General features: G+C 44.6%; 1 long non-coding RNA gene across 1 annotated transcript; it reads right to left on the bottom strand.

Annotated features, from left to right (window-relative positions):
* Nucleotides 1-955: 955 nt before the first annotated feature.
* On the bottom strand, nt 956-13,332 carry LOC136482977 (uncharacterized). Its single transcript, XR_010765267.1, has 3 exons — nt 13,081-13,332; nt 2,118-2,255; nt 956-1,112 (listed from the first exon to the last, which is right to left on the bottom strand). It is a non-coding gene; the product is annotated as an uncharacterized lncRNA (long non-coding RNA).
* Between the last annotated feature and the right edge of the window lie 7,860 nt (nt 13,333-21,192).

Raw genomic sequence — 21,192 nt, 5'->3', positions numbered from 1 at the left:
CTAGTAAGGTTCTAGAAAGGGGTTTTCTTGACCGGACGTGTTCGGTTGGTGTTGTCTGGACGCTGGTCTGAGTCCGGTCAGAGCTTAACGGCTCTTTCTGATACAGTGGCGGGTATAACTGACCGGAGCGTCCGGTCACCCCGCAGAGTGATGACTCAGCCTCCAAACGTTATGTTTTGAATGAGGGGGTATAAATACTTACTCCACTCGTCCAAGGGAGCTCTCTTGCCCATTTGTTCAACTGAGAAACACCTTTGGAGTGCAAGAGAGAGCAAGAGCCTAGTGAGGTGATTGAGATTTGAGAATTCATGATTAAGTACCTCATTAGTGCATAGAGAGTAGCAAGTGTGCATCCACCCTTCTCATGAGGCTTGTCTTGGTCAAGTGAGAGTTTGTGCTTGTTACTCTTGGTGATCGCCATCACCTAGACGCTTTGGTGGTGATTGGAAGCTTGGTGATCATCTGGCGGAGCTTATGGATGACCCAAGTCATGTTGTGAGCGGTTGTGGGCGATTCACCGCGACGGAGTGTCAAAGAATCAGCCCATAGAGAGTACTTGATCCTTACGTGGATGCTCCAACGAGGACTAGTGGGGAGTGGCAACTCTCCGATACCTCGGGAAAACATCGCCGTATTCCTTTCCCTCTCTTTACTTTGAGCAATTCATTTCATGTCTTTACATTCCTAGAATATCATGCTAGAGTAGGATTGGAACCTAGTGAGCAAAACTTTTGTGCGGTAGAACAATAGAAACACATTCTAGGCACAAGGGGTGAAGTGGACTAAGTGTAGGATTTAATTATTGCATAAAATTTAGAATTAACCCAATTCACCCCCTCTTGGGCATCTTGATCCTTTCAATTGTTATCGGAGCCTCGTGCTCCCTAAATTAGGCTTAACCGCCTTGTGGTAGAACCACACTTTTTTCCTCCATGATCCAATAATGAGAACGAGTTTACAATACTTAGTCTATTTCATACAATCAGAGTTCTTAGAAATACATTATTACATTACCGAATTCAGTGTGCGGAAATTAAACAGCGAAATGAAAATAAACATCTAATGAGAATATACAAGGATCCGTTTCACAACGGCTACTCCTCAAGCTGCACCTGCAATAGGGGTAAATAAACCCTGAGTATACAATGTACTTACAAGACTTATCCGACTAGTGAGAACAATTTCCCGACTCCAAGAGATATGATAAGCTTTATGGTTTGCTGGATTTCCTTTTTGAGGAAAGCAATACTAATAGTGAATCCTTATGTATGTTTATTATTAGTAGTTATGATTAGTGCATTATCTAACCATTCTGTGTAAACACATGTTCTACTTTCAAGCAAGAGTTGAGCAAACAGTTCCATTTCACCACATTTCATCTTTCAGTTCTTACTATGGTGCTAGACTATAGACAAGCCGTACCGGATCACTCGGCGATTCGTGAATCAATGTGCCTAGCTAGGTACCCCGAAACGCATGCCCCGCTTGTACCCCAAGCACAAGCAGGACCAACCCACCACTCACCTGTCACGGGCTCCAGGTCCCCGTCCAAATTTGGACTCCAAGCCCCCGCTCCTGAGTCCCGGAGTCAGTGCGGTGCTTAGACCTCCACCATCCCCGCCTCCAATCAATCGGTCCAAAAAGAGAAGGAACCTGTGACAAGAGAGTAACAAGCCTTCCCTACGCCCATACATAAGTATGTGTTCGGAATAATAAGTCTGTGACTTGCCTAGAACTCAATGCAACGGCCGATCCTTAAACGACACAGACAGGGAAACAGTGTAACCAAGCTATGTCCTGTTGGCTGCAGGACACAGCCTCTTACAATCACCAATACCCAAACCATATCCCCGTCCAGTCTCCATTTTCTTCCCACCATTTTATCAAGAGTGATCATAATAATCACCTATTGTGAGTAACGGCGGGTTACTCACGCTACCGAAAATCCTAAGCATAGCAGCTACTCAACCTATGCTAGTAGGACTCATAGGTAGGTATATCTATGCATGTAGTTTCCATAAAATGCATGTAACATAAATGCATATCACACACACACACACACACACACACATATATCCAGTGATCATTCAACATAAGGGTTATGCATCGGGGCTTGCCTTAGGCAGGCGGGGTGTCAACAAAGTCTGCAACTGATGTCTCCGAGGCTCCCTCCTGTACGAGAATCTCCTCGTACTCCTTGATGATCTCCTCATACTCCTGCTCGCCCGTAGTTGCGAGCTCTACCAACTCGTTGTCTACATGTATGAAATGATAATGCAACACTTAGTAATACGGCAACAACAATTCTTAAAATAAGAATACATCTATCAAGCTACTAAGCTAGCTCTACCGACCAAGACGCTAAGTTACCTATTATTACCACTAAACAGGTATGAAATATTGCATGTATTATCTTAGCAACTAAAGGCATCCTTATTCTTAATATCGATTTTCTATATATATGATAAAACAATGAGTATTAGCTACCCTATTTATCGACCTATTCTAAGGCTACAAAAATTACAGTGAGCACATAATAATACAATGAACCTACTGTAAAAATTTCATGGTCCAAGCTATTACCAATTTGCCACAAAAATTCCTACAATTATTAATCTAAATAACATCAACACTTCCAAATGATTTAATAGACCTTAGCATCAACACATTTTTAGGAACTCAACAGAATTTATTTCACAATTTTTGGTTACTTATATGAATTGATATTAATTTCCAAAGTTTAAGTTAGAATGTAAAATATAAAGTTGTTTCTATCTTCTATAAAATGAAAAGTGAAATCAACCCGCGCGGCCCACGAGCGAGCAACGCGGCCCACTCCCACGCAGCGCGCGTGCACGCATGACCCGCTGGCGTGGCCAATGCGGGACGCGGCCCAGCCGCATGGCAACAGCCCGCGACGGGGAGGCCCGCGCGCGTTGGTCACTTATGCGAAAACACCCCCGCGCTAAGACTAAATCACCCCGCAGTCCACAACACTATTCCCCAAGACAACACTTATGCAATGGGACCCTTGGAACATCTCTTCTTCACAACAGCCAGGTCCTCGGTCACCCACGCGCGCACCGGCGCGGCGGCGACGGCACTGGGCGGTCACACCGGCGAACTGGGCCCCTCCCCACACCCTTTATGGGACTGATGCTCACTTAGATGCAGCCGCAAAGCGGTGGGTGGTGAAGAGATGAACGGGGACGCGTCCAAGAGCTCCTCTGCGGCGACCAACCTGCGACGGCGGCAACCCCATTCGGTCGAGCTCTGCCACCGAAGAGGAAATACGGACAGCCGAGGAGCATTAGGGTCTCACCGCGATCCTACATGAAGTGGTGGTGCGGCCGGAGACTGCCCCAATCGAGCCGGCCACGTGCGCGCGGCAAGGGCGACGGTGGGCCGTGGAGGCACGACCGCGTCAGCGCCGCGAGGGAAGCAGTGATGGCGTGGCTTAGGTGCGCATGTCGAGAAGGACTGCAAGGCGGGGCTGCGGGTGCAACCAATTTGGCTCGGGATGACAAGGTGGGTAGTGCCCACGGCAACGGTGGGCTTAGCCTTTAATAGCGCGACGGCGGAGACCCGGCTCCACATTGGAGCTTACCAAGGCGCAATTAGACATGGTGCGAGGTCGGTCGGCTAGCAGGCTCGAAGATGGAGTCGAGAGCGCACCAAATTGAATGGACATGACCCATCCATGTCGGATTGATGGCGCAGCTTGGCTAGCCTGGGCAACAGAGGAGGGAGGGGAAAAGAAGGGGATGGGTCCGGCTGCTTGCCCGAGCTTTAGCGAGACGCGACGACCGCACATGCGCACTCCCTACGAACCACCGTAGCTAGGAGAGGAACGTGCGCGCATGCAGGCGGTGGCAACACGGCAGGGCGGCTGTGGCGCCGTTAATGGTGAACGGCACGCGAGTGGCCTCGGCAAGCCCACGTGCACAAAGTCGGGATGGCAACGACGTAGCAACACAGGCGGACGGCATCCACCCGGTTAGAGAGGAACAGCGCAGCACTGCGCTGTAAGGAAAATGGACCCTTGGCCCATTTACTTTGGATTTTGGTGTTTGATGACTAACACAACCAAATTGGACTAATGAATTTGTAAGTGTTTGTTTTATAGTTCAATAGGGTGCAAGACGTAACTTGGACGAAGGCGACGTGATGATCCGATGATCAACACCTCAAGCAAGACCTTAGGAGCACAAGAGAAGACCCAAGAGATCAAGCAAAGTCCAAGCATGAAGATTGGAACCAAGCCGTACGCAAGATCGCAAAGAAATGAGCTCACTGTGGTGACCGGACGCTGGACAAGCGACCGGACGCTACGACCGAACGCTGGGCAATTGGCTCGACAGACAGGCGACCGGACACTGACTGGACGCTGGCGGCAACCGATCGGACGCAGGACAGCAGCGTCCGATCGAGTACAGTAAGGTTCCAGAGCGGCAAATCTGCGACCGGACGCGTCCGGTGGCAGGCGACCGGACGCTGGCTAGCGTCCGATCAGTATATTGCCGGCTGAACGGTCGGGACGACCAGACGCGTCCGGTCAGGACGATTCAGCGTCGGTCAGTAGTAGTTTCGCGGGAATTCGACCCCAACGGCTACTTTCTCAGTGGGGCTTATAAATACAACCCCCAACCGGCCATTTGAATAGAGTGCAGCTGAGGAAACATACCAAGGGTGTTGATACACCATTTTAGTGATCTCCACTTGCATAGAGCTTAGTGATTCATCAGGTGATTAGCGTAGGTGCTTTGTGAAGTGCTTAGGTTGATTAGACCATCGCTCATGCACTTGCTCTAGGTTTAGGCCTAGTGTTTAGTGAGGTTTGCATACCTCTTACCACTCGGTGCTTGCGTGCACCGTTGTTGTACATCGGAGGGGCTTGAAGTTTTGCGAGATCACACCAACCGCGTTTGTGGTGTGGCCGCCACCGTGTACCGGAGGAAAAAAGGCCCGCGGCGTTTCGACCGGAAGCTTGATAGTGAAGACGGCGGGGAGCATCCGGGAGAGGCTTGCCGGAAGGCACGTCGGAGACCCACTTCCGCGTGGGGAAGGCCCGAGGCTATCCACGGAGTTACCCGACCGGGAGCTTGGCCCTTGCGAGGGGCTCCAACGAGGACTAGGGGGAAGCTTGCGTGCTTCTCGATACCTCGGTAAAAATACCGGAGTCGTCGACGGGAGTTTGCATATCTCTACCTTGCTCTTTAGCTTCCGCATTTACATTGATTGTTTTACTACGTTTGCGGTAGAGATAGCAACACACTAGCAAAACCATAGTTGCACATCTAGATAGTTTATCTATTGCATAGGTTTTGCTAGGGTTAGAAAAAACGGCCATAGTCAAGAGTTAGAACTTTTAAGTTGCCTAATTCACCCCCCTCTTAGGCGTCACGGTCCCCTTTCAATTGGTATCAGAGCCGGTTGGCTCATTTTGGACCTTTGGCTTAACCGCCGTTGAGCCGACGCTATTTAGAGTGGTTGGGATAGATACCGCTAGGCCTCCGCACTTTGACGGCACTAACTTCCCATACTATAAAGCTAGAATGGCTTACCACCTTGAGGCGGTTGATTTGGGTGTATGGAGAGTCACTCGTGATGGGATGAAACCCATCAAGAATCCCGAAAACCCCACAAAGAGTGATGAAAAAGAAATGCACTTCAATGCTAGAGCTAAAAATTGCTTATTTGAATCACTTAGTATGGATGTTTTTAACCAAGTATTCACTTTAAATACGGCACATGAAATTTGGTTAAAACTCCAAGAGCTCCATGACGGCACAAGCAATGTCCGTGAGCAAAAACATTGTCTAGCAAAGCAAAACTATGATTCCTTTACTATGAATGATGATGAGCTTGCTCGTGATATGTATTCTCGTTTGAATCTAATTATCAATGAACTCCATTCTATAGGATTATTAAAGCTAGATGATGTGGACATCGTGAGGAAGATTATCTACGTGCTACCACAAAAGAAATATGCAAGCATCATCACCATCCTTCACAACATGGAGGACTTGAGCAACATGACCCCAGGCATAGCCATTGGCAAGTTAGTGGCATTTGAAATGTCACGTAAGATGGGTCAAGAAGAAGCCACTTCATCGAGCAAAGGCAAAGCTCTCGCATGTAGCGAGAAAAAGAAGATGAAGGGCAAGCAAGTTGAGTCAAGCTCAAGCTCAAGCTCCTCAAGTGAAGATGAAGAAGAAGATGACGATGATGATGATGATGATGAAGATCCAAGTGATGATGATCAATCTTCCTCCTCCACCTCCGACCATGATGAAGAATCAATCAAACTTATCAACAAGGTGGAAAAGATGATCCAAAGGCTAAATGTCAAGGGTGTGCCCATCCAAATCCAAGATTTCATTTTCACAAATCAAAAAAATGAGCAAAGAAAGAGAGGATGCTATGGATGCGGCGAGTTGTGACACTTTGTGGAAGTTTGTCCATACAAGCCCACACCCAAGACAAAGAAGAAGGCATGCAAGAACCAAGCCCTCACATCAATAAGATCATGGGATGATTCTTCAAGTGAAGAGAACCCCATCACAAGAGGCGGGGCCGCAAGCACTCATCATCAAGCTCTTCTCGTGTGTGCCTTATGGCACGAGATAACGAAAGCTCTTCCTCTAGTGAGAGTGATAGTGATGATGATATGCCTTCTTATCATGAACTTGTGCAAGAAAATCTTAATTATGCTAAACCTTGCACTAGTCAACAAAAGAAGCTCAAAAGTTTAAAATAAAAGCTAGATAGTTCACAAAAAGCATACAAAACCTTGCTTGAACAATATGAGAACTTTGCTAATCTCAATGTTGAACTATCTACTAAAATTGAGAAACTTGAGACTAGTGCAACAACAAATGCATGCACAATCAATGATGAACAACTCTTAAAGAAAAATAAAAAATTAAAAGAAAAGTTAGCTAGCTCACAAGAAGCATATAATAGTTTGCTTGCTAAAATGGAAACCATGTGCAAACATTATGATGAGCTAACTAATAAAGTTGTTAATCTTGAAGCCGTTAGCACAACCCCCACCAAGGCATCTAAAAAGAAAAGTTCTATCATTAACATATCTAAAAGGGATGCCTCTACTTCTTGTAATAATTTATGTTTAGACTCATCTTTGTGCAACCAAGTTTGTGTTGAGAAAGTTGTTGTAGATACATGCACACAAGAGGTTGCAAAGAAGAATGAGCAACTCAAGCAAGAAGTAGCTCGTCTCACCAAGGACTTGACTCAAGTGAAAGGCAAGGCGAAGCAAACCCAACTTCATCAAGACAACACCGTCAAGGGAGTGAAGAAGCTTGATAAAGGACAAACCGCGGTTTGTTACGTGTGCCACAAGAAAGGTCACAAGTCCTATGAGTGCAAGGTGAAGAATGGGGGAGGAGCAAAGAAGAAGGAGAAAAAGCAAACAAGCAAGCTCTCCAACACCTACACCAACAAGGTGGACAAGAAGGCATCCACACCTTATCTCTTGAAGAAGAAGAAAAATAACAAGGTGGTAGCCATCAAGGTGAACAAGTAAGCCAACAATGGGGTCAAACGCTTTTGGGTGCCAAAGGAAATCATTTCAAACATGAAGAGCACCAAGAAGGTTTGGATCCCGAAAAGGAAGTGAGAAGTCCGTCGGACTTCGAGAAATTTGGAGACTTGGCAAAGTATGGGTGCATTTCATGGGGTGCATCATGATGGACAAAATCATTGCCAAGTGGGTTAGTGAATACTATGGACCCAAATTCCCCTTCCCATGTTAGGTAACTAGATGTTATTACTTTTTAATTGGTACATCTTGCAATTAGATTTTCCTACAATTGCTATCTTTAAGCATCTAGTTACTCTTCATGCCTAGGTTTGCATTTGCATGCTTATATCTTTTGTCATGCATACACTAGGTATATCTTATGGTAGGCTTGCTCGGTCTCATTTTTAACCTTTGGAGCAAACCTACATGGTTCAAAATTGTTTAGGAGCACAGCACATAGCTTGTCTTACTATTGTTCATTTAATATGTGCCAAAGTCCAAATTGTAGATAATCTCTCCCGAATATCTATTTTGAAAATTATTCTCACATTCATGAGATGTCATCTTTCAAGTGGTATTTTTATTCTAAAATCAATGTGCATGATTTCTACAAAGTATTCTACATTTGTGTGCACATATTTAGGGGGAGTAATTCTACAACTTGGATGCTTTGAGACTAACACTTTTTCAAATGGTATCAATTTTTCAAACCTATCACATGTGTAGTAGTCTCATTGTAAGGAAATTAGAGTCCTCGGAGTTAAGCATCACTCTTCAATTGGCATCATCATGTTGATTTCATTTCATATTTATATGCTTTCTCCATGCATTATATAGATTAAATTCTCTTGTGCAATAAATTGTTAATTATGCATATGATTTGCTTTCTACCATGTGTATGCATACATTTAGGGGGAGCTTAGTCTATATAATGTGATAGTCAAATTTTGTGATCCATTTCACTCTATACACAAAGGATCACGAAATTTGACCCTCCCTTGTGCTACTAATGTCTTCCTTTTCGGTGTTTGATGCCAAAGGGGGAGAATTTGAAGGACCAAAGGCAAGCATCAAGTTGATGTCTACAAGTGGTAATGGTCCGAGAAAGGGAGGAAAGTGAATTATGGATTCATCTAAGTAATGGTAAAATTTGTAGGGATCCATAATGCCACATGGGAATTTTTGCAAGGGCAAGATAAACTTTCATTTAGTTTTAATTGGTATCTTACAATTGATTTCAATTGGTATCCCTTAATATCATATATGATTTCAATTGGTATCTTTAAGTATCAAATAAACTTGCCCTTTGCATTGCATCCTAGCAAGTAGGTAGTTTTTAACTTCCAAATTCTTATTATTTGCTTGCTTTGGTCATGTTGGCATCAATCACCAAAAAGGGGGAGATTGTAAGGAAAATGGACCCTTGGCCCATTTACTTTGGATTTTGGTGTTTGATACTAACACAACCAAATTGGACTAATGAATTTGCAAGTGTTTGTTTTGTAGTTCAATAGAGTGCAAGACGTAACTTGGACGAATGCGACGTGATGATCCGATGATCAACACCTCAAGCAAGACCTTAGGAGCACAAGAGAAGACCCAAGAGATCAAGCAAAGTCCAAGCATGAAGATTGGAACCAAGCCGTACGCAAGATCACGAAGAAATGAGCTCACTGTGGTGACTGGACGCTGGACAAGCGACTGGACGCTGCGACCGGACGTTGGGCAAGTGGCTCGGCAGACAGGCGATCGGACACTGACCGGACGCTGGCAGCAACCGACCGGACGCAGGACAACAGCGTCCGATCGAGTACAGTAAGGTTCCAGAGCGGCAAATCTGTGACCGGACACTGGCTAGCGTCCGATCAGTATATTGTCGGTTCAATGGTCGGGACGACCGGACGCGTCCGGTCAGTAGCAGTTTCGCAGGAATTCGACCCCAACGGCTACTTTCTCAGTGGGGCTTATAAATACAACCCCCAACCGGCCATTTGAATAGAGTGGAGCTAAGGAAACATACCAAGGGTGTTGATACACCATTTTAGTGATCTCCACTTGCATAGAGCATAGTGATTCATCAAGTGATTAGCGTAGGTGCTTTGCGAAGTGCTTAGGTTGATTAGACCATCGCTCATGCGCTTGCTCTAGGTTTAGGCCTAGTGTTTAGTGAGGTTTGCATACCTCTTACCACTCGGTGGTTGCGCGCACCGTTGTTGTACATCGGAGGGGCTTGAAGTCTTGCGAGATCACACCAACCGCGTTTGTGGTGTGGCCGCCACCGTGTACCGGAGGGAACAAGGCCCGCGGCGTTTCGGCCGGAAGCTGAATAGTGAAGACGGCGGGGAGCATCCGGGAGAGGCTTGCCGGAAGGCACGTCGAAGACCTACTTGCGCGTGGGGAAGGCCCGAGGCTATCCACGGAGTTACCCGACCGGGAGCTTGGCCCTTGCGAGGGGCTCCAACGAGGACTAGGGGGAAGCTTGCGCGCTTCTCGATACCTCGGTAAAAATACCGGAGTCGTCGACGGGAGTTTGCATATCTCTACCTTGCTCTTTAGCTTCCGCATTTACATTGATTACTTTACTACGTTTGCGGTAGAGATAGCAACACACTAGCAAAACCATAGTTGCACATCTAGATAGTTTATCTATTGTATAGGTTTTGCTAGGGTTAGAAAAAGAGGCCATAGTCAAGAGTTAGAATTTTTAAGTTGCCTAATTCACCCCCCCCCTCTTAGGCGTCACGGTCCCCTTTCATGCGCAGACACGACGCAAAGACATCGGTAGTGACATGGCGAGGCAGGCGGTAGCGGACTGGCCAGGGCATCGGGCCCGCGACGACAGCGGGGGGCAGAGCGGCTAGGCCAACCGACGGTGCGCGACACGGGCGTGTGCGTGCTCTGCTCGTGCAACACATGCCTGGGCACGACACCGGCGACGCGGGGCCGGCGTGTCGGTGCGCGTGTGTGCGCATGTTGGACGAGCTGGCGCTGCGACGCCAAGTGCCGAGGCACGGTGACCGCACCCTGTCGCTGAAACCGGACGGAAATATGCCATGCACGCTTTTTAAAGCGTCCAAAAAATCCAAATCGTTGATTCAATCATCAAACCACCTATGCCATTCTTAAGAGGGCATATTAGGCTACTAAAACCAGCCATAAAACCACAGCACTCCTTAACCCAATTACTTTACAAAAATTGCCAAACACAGCTTTTTTAATCAGAATGAATTGTACTTATATATACATGATATTTGTCCTGTAAATGATGCATTGACATCTCATCTATATTTTTGCCAATTTTCTGAAATAGCTAAGTGGAGGACTTTCTTATTAAGTTTTACACAACATTGGAGAGTATGGTGTGGGTTGCAAAATCTCTGTTGAGGGTGACATCTACAGCTATGGAATTATTCTGCTGGAGATTATTACAGGAAGGCGACCAACTGATGACATGTTTAAGGATGGAGTAAACATCCGCAATTTTGTGGAGTCGTCACTTCCACTGAATATCCATAACATTTTAGAACCAAATCTCACTGGATATCATGAAGGTGAAGACGGAGTACAAGAAATAGTTGAAATGCAGCACTGTGCCATGCAACTCGCAAATCTTGGTCTAAAATGTTCTGAGATGTCACCCAAGGATCGGCCAAGAACAGAGGAGGTTTATGCTGAAATCTTGGCCATCAAAGAAGAATTTTCAACATTGTGCTCATTAGGAAGTGTATCTACGTTACTGTAATTCGCATAGTACCTCTGTAGCAGTTGCACTTTGCCTATAGAAAAAGATTTGTACAAGGCAGTTGATCAAATAAATATGTAGTCAGGGACAAGCATTAGTACTTTTCCTAGTATAGGAAACTGGTGCAGTACATGGAAACGGTACTAAGTGTCAACCCTGGCTATAGTACTAAGTGTGGTACTGGGAAACAATACCAAGTGTCAATAACAGTACGCACACGGCTTCTTCCACCACATGTTTAGTTCAGAATCACCACATGTTTTTATGTAACCCCTAAATCCCTAAGTATCACAAACCAATTGTGTGATGACCTAAAAAATTTGAGGCCTTTAGAATAACTTGAACTCCCTGTGAAACATTAATGACTGATAGAATTAAACTAGTGATGTTATACTAGCCCACAGTGTTAAAATCAACACACTTCACCCCCGTATAATATATAACCAAAGTCTTAGTTAGAAACAGCAAAGCATGATGCCCTTTTTTCGAGCAATAACTGATGAAATAAATTGAATGCTCTCGATATCTATATAGCATGTGTTTCAATCATGCGTTCCTGGCCTCCCACTTTGCATTTCATACCACATATTACCTATCTTTCAGTATGCAAAAAAGCAAGATGACCAACCTTCTCTGAAATTTAGAAAACTGAAGAACAGAACAAAATTTCACATAACTGAACAACACCATGCCATTTTCACTAAACAACAACCTCTGAACTACAATGTCAATTCCAATAAATAACAAAATCATTCATATAAATGCTTTACTATATCCTAGCATTGAAACCGTATTTTGGGAGAAATGTGATGAAAATTAGTATGCACATGGGGGCCTTCAAAAAAAATACTATGCTCAAATGTTGATCTTTGTAGACTGTTTTCTTTTCCTTGGTTGTAGCCTACTATCTATCTTACTCTACTTTCAATTTGTTTCACTGTGGGTGTGGGGTATGGACTCCTTTTTCTTTGAAAAATGGGAAAGTAGTGGACAATTTCAATCTGTATAATGGTACTAGTGCTAGACCTCTAGTTGCAACGTCTGACAGCATACAGCAGTAAACCATTTTATTTGGAATGGGCCATGTAATCAGCATTTTGTAAACCTGAAGCAATGTGAACCCGTGCACTCTCCTCACTCGACAGGTAGGCTGCTCCCCTCATACTGAAAGGTCGCAGCAGACCCTGTACAGTGTAGTAGGCATGGACCAGCCAACACCTTTCTCAACCCATATTACACCAAACAGAGAGGATTGAACATAATGATCATCATCAAAACATTAAACAAATTGCAGGGCATTGACAAGACTAAAATTCTGAATACCACTCCTAGCAACAAACCATGTCATGTCATTATTATCCTACTTAGGGGGTGGGGGAGAGCAACAGAGCTGGTGTAAGATGGGAAACATCACTATCTCTATATTTACTTTCTTTCTCTAGTGCTACAAGCCATACATGGATTTTTTAGACTGAAATATAACTAACAATATTTAAAACTATGTAGTACAGAATTTTTATGAGGTACTGCAGCCCTTGCTGTTTATTACAAGACAGCGGCCACACCAGTTCATGGAGTTCTCAGGATGAGCATAATCTCCCAAAAAAGAAACTAGCTTAATTAATTTTCCCTGTCGATTAAGCTGCATTCTCTTCCCCCATGTAGATGTAGTTTCAGAAACCAACACTATGGTCCTAGCTGCTTCTCACATAGTGAAGCAAATTCAACACAGCAAGCTAGCTAATCGTCAGTTGGAATCTCAAAAGCAAAGGAAAATCTCAAGGCCACTGACCTCGGGGCCGGCGGCATGTCGGAGGCACAAAGCAGGGGAGCCGGGGGATTCGTCAGGGCCACGGGCGTCTTCCTTTCCGGCCTCCGGGATCGGGTGCGCTGGCCTGCGGCGCGCCACGCGGGCGTGGGCTCGGGTTCCGCTCCAAGGAAGTCGGCCGGAAGTCGGCCCTCCTCGCCGGCGCGGCTCTTCGCGGGCATGTGAACACGGGCGGCGCCGAGCAGAAGCTGGCGGCACAGAGCAGAGGCAGGGGAAAGCTGGAGGGCGAGGGTTTGGTGTGGGCTTTTGGCTTACATGGGCCAAGTTTTGACCCAAAGTGATGTGTCGATATTAGAGCATCTCGTGCAACACTAACCGACAGGTCTTCTATTCCCTAATATAATATCTTATACATTCTTTATTACTTCCCTGCAAATCGTAATGATTTCTACCATGGGCTCGCACGGCAATAGCAAAAGTAAACCATGCAAAGTTGCAGCAGCATCATACATCAGGCAACGTGTGCCATACTAACCATAGGAACAATCTGGTACAGAATCCTATCACTCACATTACTCATTCTATACATAATAAATTTGGGGCATTTTCATTGCTACAAAGAATATACAAGTGAAAACAAACTGCACAATAGGATTTTAAGTGGGCTATCATATATAATACTAATAAGGCAATGCCATTCTGAGATAAAGATGGTGCACTATATAGTAACTTGGTCTCTATCAATCATCGTCCAGTTTGACGGTGTCAGGTGATGATAACTTCGAAGTCGAGTTGGACTGGGCCTCCAGCTTGTGTGGGGAGTCCTTGATGGTCTTCTCCGCCTCCACACATTCCTCCAAGTTCCTCATGACCCTCTCCAATGTTCCTAAATAGGATAACATCACTAGGTAGTAATCTATTCTCAAAACTATACAAAGGATCGTTTAAGAACGAGGTCACCTATAAATTTAGTTGTCACATTCTCGAGCTCGAGTCATTGGACCTTGCATAACGGTTGGAGGATCAGCGGGTGCATCCGAAGGAGGTATGTCCTGATCACCACCGGAGTTATATCCGGTGCCTACCAGAAGCCTCCAAACACTTAGTTTTTCGCCCCTTTTTCAAATGTGCTAACTCTTCAAGTGTTTCAACAACTTATGCATGCTCGATCATGTCATATCGCTGCCAGGTTGTGGTCTGAATTGGCAGCGATAGCCAGCTTCACTGCTCGGTCAGTAGGATCCCAATCATTGCCCAGATCCTAGGCTTATGACACGACTGTGAAATCAGATCAGTTCCGGCTCTAGCGCAACTGGCAGCAACAAGCCGACAAGGATTGTCTGTTATATACTAGGGGTGATTAGGATTAACCTTCAACGTCTTTTTAATCAGGCAGTTACTATACGCTAGTGTAAATTACCGACTTTGGGGCATCGGTCATCCCACCAAGCGATGGTTCATAGTGTATATAAACCTGATCAGTGCGAATGGGAGAAGTGGAGTTCAATCATTTTCATTCTCTTGTTCTCGATTTACATACTCAAACAATATCTATTTAGGCACAGTCCGCAGTAAAGTGCCCGAAAGAATACTAATGTAAAGTGCAGAAAGAAGAGTAGATATCATAATCATTCAAGAAAGAAGGCAGTGTATATTTGACGCGATATAATATTGATATAATTCATCTTTCAAAATACAAACTAGCTAGTACAGGATTATTGTAGTAAACCTTCAATATATAGACACTCGGATGCATACACTGAATTTGGATCCTCGATCGGTTTGGAGAAGGTCCAGTTTATTTATGCTGATCAGCGATATATTTATAATGGACCAGTATGTTATTACTTTTTGCACAAACTGCTACTGACATGGCGGACGATGGCACTGCGGGGCCCCCAGTGTTCGTCCGCAAGGATGTGTAGGACCTCCCCAGCCACCTGCACGTGGACCCAAAAGCAGGCCGTCAAGTATCAATTGCTCTTGCTCATTTTGTTAAACAAAGTTGTTCATCACAGTTCAACAACTACAAAATTGATAGTATTTTCTATTTTAAATTGTCTGTGTGACTGCTGGGCATTTGGAACCATGATAAACCATACGGTTGGAGCTGCTTATGCTAGGTCCTTTTCTTAGGCTATGTTTGGATCCACCCGATAAACTTCAGCTGCTAAATTAGTTTAGCTGCTAGGGATCCAAACAAAGACAGCTAAAACTCAGCTAAACTTTAGCTGGAGGCTAAAATGTATACCATCTGTTTAGCGGTTCCAATCCGGCTAAAGCGTGAGTTACGACAAAATCGCCCCTCTTTTTTCCGTGTCCATATTGGGCTCAACAAAACTAAGGGCAACATGGTAAATAAAAACCAATTATTTAGATGCTAGGTATAGCTATGAGAAACATTTCCTAAATGGTTCTAAACAAATAAACATGGGAACAACTATATTATTAATGATGTTCCAAAAGAGAATGTTCACTACTATGCCAATTTTGTTTCCCAGATGCAGCTCCATCAACAGTCATCTCTATAGAGACCTCCAGGGGGTAGGAACCATACTGTCTCTAGAAATACAAATTCATAGACCGCTAAGATTTTCAAACACTTCTAAAATCTCCTAAATGGTTCTAAACAAAAAACATTATTAGGATAACTACGTTGTTCCCTCCATCCAAAATTATTAGTCATTTCAACTTTCTTAGAGAGTCAAAGTATCTCTAGACAAAATTTTTATTAAAATAATAACATTTATGATACCAAATAAGTATTATTAAATTTCATTAATTATATTTTTATAGTATACCTATTCGATGTCATAATTTTTTGTAATTCTCTTTATAATTTTGGACAAACTTAAGATTATTTGATTCTCCAAGAAAGTTAGAATGTCTTATAATTTGGAATGGAGAGAATATTAAACTACCGAATGGTTTCAGTCTTTTTATTTTTTTCTGTTTTTATTTCACCCGATAATCAGTTACATGTTCTATTGAGATTCTTTGACCAAAGTAAACACCGATATTTGCTACCCACAAGTACGCAAAAGGGGATCTACGGCCCAGGCTGCCCATGCTGCTGCCCTACTCTTGCATAAGCAAAGCTACTTAATAAAAGGTGTAGAATTTATACAATTACAAAAGATTATAACTAATTTAGCTAAGTCAATCGAAAACAATTTCTGGATCAGCCACTGTGTATTTAAATGTCTTATCTTATCTAACCCATTTTCTTCTTTGATCTTACTCTTATACCCTATAAATGTGTATCTTAAGATTTATAGTGCATATGGCCCGACGAAGTCGACACATAGAGCGTATGTGATCATACCAGACCATCTAGGATAGTACGTATGTCAAGTATACTAGTTATACTTATTTTATATACTACTATCACGGTATTATAACAAATTAACAAAATACTCACTCCTTTCTAAATTAGAAGACATTTTGGCATTTTTATATACATTGTTTTTACTATGTATCTACATAGTGTATATTTAGGTGTATAGCAAAAACTACGTATCTAGAAAAGTCAAAATATCTTATAATTTGCAATAGAGTACTAAAAAATACAAGCTCCATTGAAATTTTTCCATGTAGTAAGATTTGGAGTATCTTAAAATGAGCGTATGAACATATTAAAACTGATAAATGAGCATGTACCCTTAGGGAAGGTGATTTACTAAAGATGGGAGAACATACTCTAAAATACTCGATCTGTTCCAAGTTATAAGATTTTGAATTTTATAGATATATATATTTTTATTATGCGTGTAGATATAATATATATTCAATATTTCACAAGGCGTCGCTCCGTGGCCGCCTAGGTACACTTATGCGCTAGGCCATGGGGTACCACGGACCCTAGTGGGGTAGGCGGTATCTTTGCAGCGCCAGTTGGCCACAACAGCTGGACATGCCATCCCTGGTGGCCTTATGTGCAGATGTGGCAGCTGAGCGGCGGGGGAGGAGGTGGGAACAGCGGGCTGCTACAGGGGATCGAGGAGGCATGGATGGCGGGCGGCGGGGAGATGTGGACATCGGGCAGCAATGGCAGGGACCGGCGGCAGCGGAGATGGGAAACGCAGCTGCACGGCAGCAGAGATGGTAGACGTGGCTAAGAGGAGGCTGGTGGTGGCGCAGACAGAAGAGAGGAGTCTGGTCGCGACAGAGAAGGGAGCAGTTGCGCGACGGCAGAGAAGGAAGGAAGAGTTGCGCGAACTGGTGTGTGTGTGTGGCGGGGAGGCTCAGTTTTCCCCACCGCGCGCCGCTAGGGTTCGCAGCGCCGTCAATCCTCCACAACTCCCCGACGGCGCAGACTCGCCCAGCCACCACGACTCCCCGGTGGCGCGGACTCGCCCGGGCCCCGCGACTCCCCGGCGGCACGGACTCGCCCGGCCCCGCCGCCACATATGGATTATATAAATACAATTAACAAGTCATTGAGGTAGCTTCATATAGATTATATAAATACATAGTGTTCCCATGCCCGAGAGGTACTATAAATATTATACATACACTTTTGACACGCTCTGCAGATCCAATTAAAGCACCATCAAATGAAAAAACTAACACGTATGAGAATCATATTATCCAAAGCCACAATCTAAAACAAGCGTTCCTTGTCCCCAGCACAATAACAATCAAATAGTCCCTTAGCACTTACATCCAAAATTACCTGGGTGCCTGATCCCCTGAGCCTGCTGGCTGATGATGCTTATCAGGATCAGCTGAATCACCAGAAACAACACGGCAGGAAGGAAGTAACATCTTCCTAGCATTGTATTGTATGAGAATAGTGAGCTTCAATTGCTACTTCTTATGGGAGAACCTGAGGGTGTATGGTCAATACCAGTCACAAGGGAACCGCCGCGTCCATGAAGCATACAGTTCAATCTTATATATATTTGACGATGAAGCTGAACTCCCGCCACACGTCCATACCTCACTTGCTTCTGTTGAATGGTCAAATTAATGAATGGCACGAGACAAATAAAATGTGGAAGAAGGAAGCACCTTTTTGGGACTGCGACATCACTTGTGCAACACGTTTGACTAACAACGCCTATATGCCGATCGAGGGCCCAGGAGAGGACGACGCGACGGCTGTAGATCGAGTTCAGACGCTCCTCGTCGTCGGCATATGCCTACTAATTAGAGCCCCATGCACGGCCAATCCATGCCATGAAGATGGATGCAGCGTTACCAATGGGCAATGGCCGTGGTCTGCGGGCAAGTGAAGTCAAGTCGACGCCTGTGTTGAGCTGTGAGCTCGTAGGCTCATCTAGAGTTCACACGCTCCTCACCATGCCTACTCCCTGGCGCCCCATGGCCCGTCCATGCGTGTGGAGATGCACCCATGTGCAGACGCTGGATCCTGATGCACCTGTGACCATCGATCTGTACGTGTTGATCCCAGATTGTACCAGCATGGATGCACTGCTGCTCATAGCTACTCACCCTAAATACTTACTCCCACCGTAAAAAAAACAATATAATTATGAAATCCATGCCGGTTAAAGTAGCTAAAGGTTTATCAAGTCTATACCAGTCAAGCCGCTGCGTCCATGAAGCATGCATTTCAACCGTATATTTGACCACGAAGCTGAAATGACAGAACTGCCACACGTCCAAAGAGCGCACTTACTTCTGTTGAATGGTCAAATTAGGGCGTGTTTGGATCCGGTGACTAAAATTCAGGAGGTATCACGTGAGGGTGTCGCAAGGGGTGTTCGGATACTACTAAAAAAACAAATTACAGAATCCGTCAGTACTCCACGAGACGAATTTATTAAGCCTGAAAGCATCTAGGCATCTAGTTGGGTTTCGGTGATTAATGACGACACGAGATTACTATGACTAACGTGTGTTTTGCAGAGGCAATGTTAGTTAGGTCGTGGTACTGAAAATTGATTGGGCAATCATGGTTGTCTTGCCCCTGTCGATGGAAATCATTTCGATTTTCAAAGGATGGACGACAAGGTTAAGGACGGACTAGTTCTAAGTGTCGTTTGGTGTTGGAGAGACACTTAGAGTAGTTTAGAACTTTGTTTTTTCTTTGGCCATACTATTAAGGGGGGTATGGACTAGTAGCTTAACCTAGATGAGTCTAGTGGGATAGGTGTGGTGCACACTTGTCAAACCTACTGAAGGATCAAGATGCCCAAGAGGGGGTGAATTGGGCTAATTCTAAAATTCTTTGCAATAATTAAACCCTACACTTAGCCCACTTCACCCCTTGTGCCTAGAATGTATTTCTAATGTTCTACCGCATAAAAGTTTAGCACCCTAAGTTCCAATCCTACTCTACCATGGTAATTCTATGAATGTAAAGACAAGAATTGAATTGCTCAAAGTAAATGCTTAAAGTAAATGGAGAACGAGGAACGCGGCGATGTTTTGCCGAGGTATCGGAGAGTCGTCACTCCCCACTAGTCCTCATTGGAGCACCCGCGCAAGGGTGTAGCTCCACCTTGATCCGCGCAAGGATCAAGTGCTCTCTACGGGTTGATTCTTCGACACTCCGTCATGGTGAATCACCCACAACCGCTCACAACTTGAGTTGTGGGCGATTCACCACGACGGAGTGTCAAAGAATCAGCCCGTAGAGAGCACTTGATCCTTGCGTGGATCAAGAGGGAGCTACACCCTCGCGCGGGTGCTCCAACGAGGACTAGTGGGAAGTGGCGACTCTCCGATACCTCGGAAAAACATCGCTGTGTTTCTTTCCCTCTCTTTACTTTGAGCAATTACATTTGAGCAATTCATTTCATGTCTTTACATTCCTAGAATTATCATGCTAGAGTAGGATTGGAACCTAGGGTGCAAAACTTTTGTGCGATAGAACAACAGAAACACATTCTAGGCACAAGGAGTGAAGTGGGCTAAGTGTAGGATTTAATTATTGCATAAATTTAGAATTAGCCCAATTCACCCCCCTCTTGGACATCTTGATCTTTTCAATTGTTATCGGAGCCTCGTGCTCCCTAAATTAGGCTTAACCACCTTATGGCAGAACCGCCTGAAATAGCACACATTTGAAGGCGCTCGTCTTCCACCAGACACTAAGCACCCCGAGAGCGAGCTACATCGGGCGGATTCCGTCGAGCACACCCCCAAGGGAGAACTCGAATAATCCATACTTTTTTTCCTCCAGGATCCAATAATGAGAACGAGTTTATAATACTTAGTCCCTTTCATACAATCAGAGTTCTTAGAATACATTATTACAGTACCAAATTCAGAGTGCAGAAATTAAACAGCGGAATGAAAATAAACATCTATCGAAAATATACAAGGATCCGTCTGTGCCCACCAGAAGAATCCTTCACACAATGGCTACTCCTCAAGCTGCACCTGCAACAGGGGTAAATAAACCCTGAGTACACAATATACTCGCGAGACTTATCCGACTAGTGGGAATAATTTCCCGACTCCAAGGAATATGATAAGCTTTATGGTTTGCTGAGTTTTCTTTTTGTGGAAAGCAATACTAATAGTGAATCCTTATGTATGCTTATTATTAGCAGTTATGATTAGTTCATTATCTAACCATTCTATGTAAGCACATGTTCTACTTTCAAGCAATAGTTGAGCAAACAGTTCCATTTCACCACATTTCATCTTTCAATTCTTAGTACGGTGCTAGATTGTAGACAAGCCGTACCGGATCGCCCGGCGATTTGTGAATCAATGTGCCCAGCTGGGTACCCCGAAACACACGCCCTGCTTTGGCTCAAGATGACAAGGTGGGTAGTGCCCACGGCAACGGTGGGTTTAGCCTTTAATGGCGCGACGGCGGAGACCCGACTCCAAATTGGAGCTTACCAAGGCGCGATTGGACACGATGCAGGGTCGGTCAACTAATAGGTTCGAAGACGGAGTCGAGAGCACACTGAATTGAATGGACATGACCCATCCAAGCCGGATTGATGGTGTGGCTTGGTTGGCCCGGGCAACAGAGGAGGGAGGGGAAAAGAAAGGGATGGGTCCCTCCATCCCAAATTATTAGTCATTTTCAAACACTTCTAAAATATCCTAAATGGTTCTAAACAAAAAAAAACATTATTAGGATAACTATGTTGTTCCCTCCATCCCAAATTATTAGTCATTTCAACTTTCTTAGAGAGTCAAAGTATC

The sequence above is a fragment of the Miscanthus floridulus genome, chromosome 9 (assembly GCF_019320115.1).
Source record: "Miscanthus floridulus cultivar M001 chromosome 9, ASM1932011v1, whole genome shotgun sequence".
NCBI lineage: Eukaryota > Viridiplantae > Streptophyta > Magnoliopsida > Poales > Poaceae > Miscanthus > Miscanthus floridulus.
The sequence above is the reverse complement of the archived record's forward strand: the minus strand, read 5'-3'. Positions and strand labels throughout refer to the sequence as shown.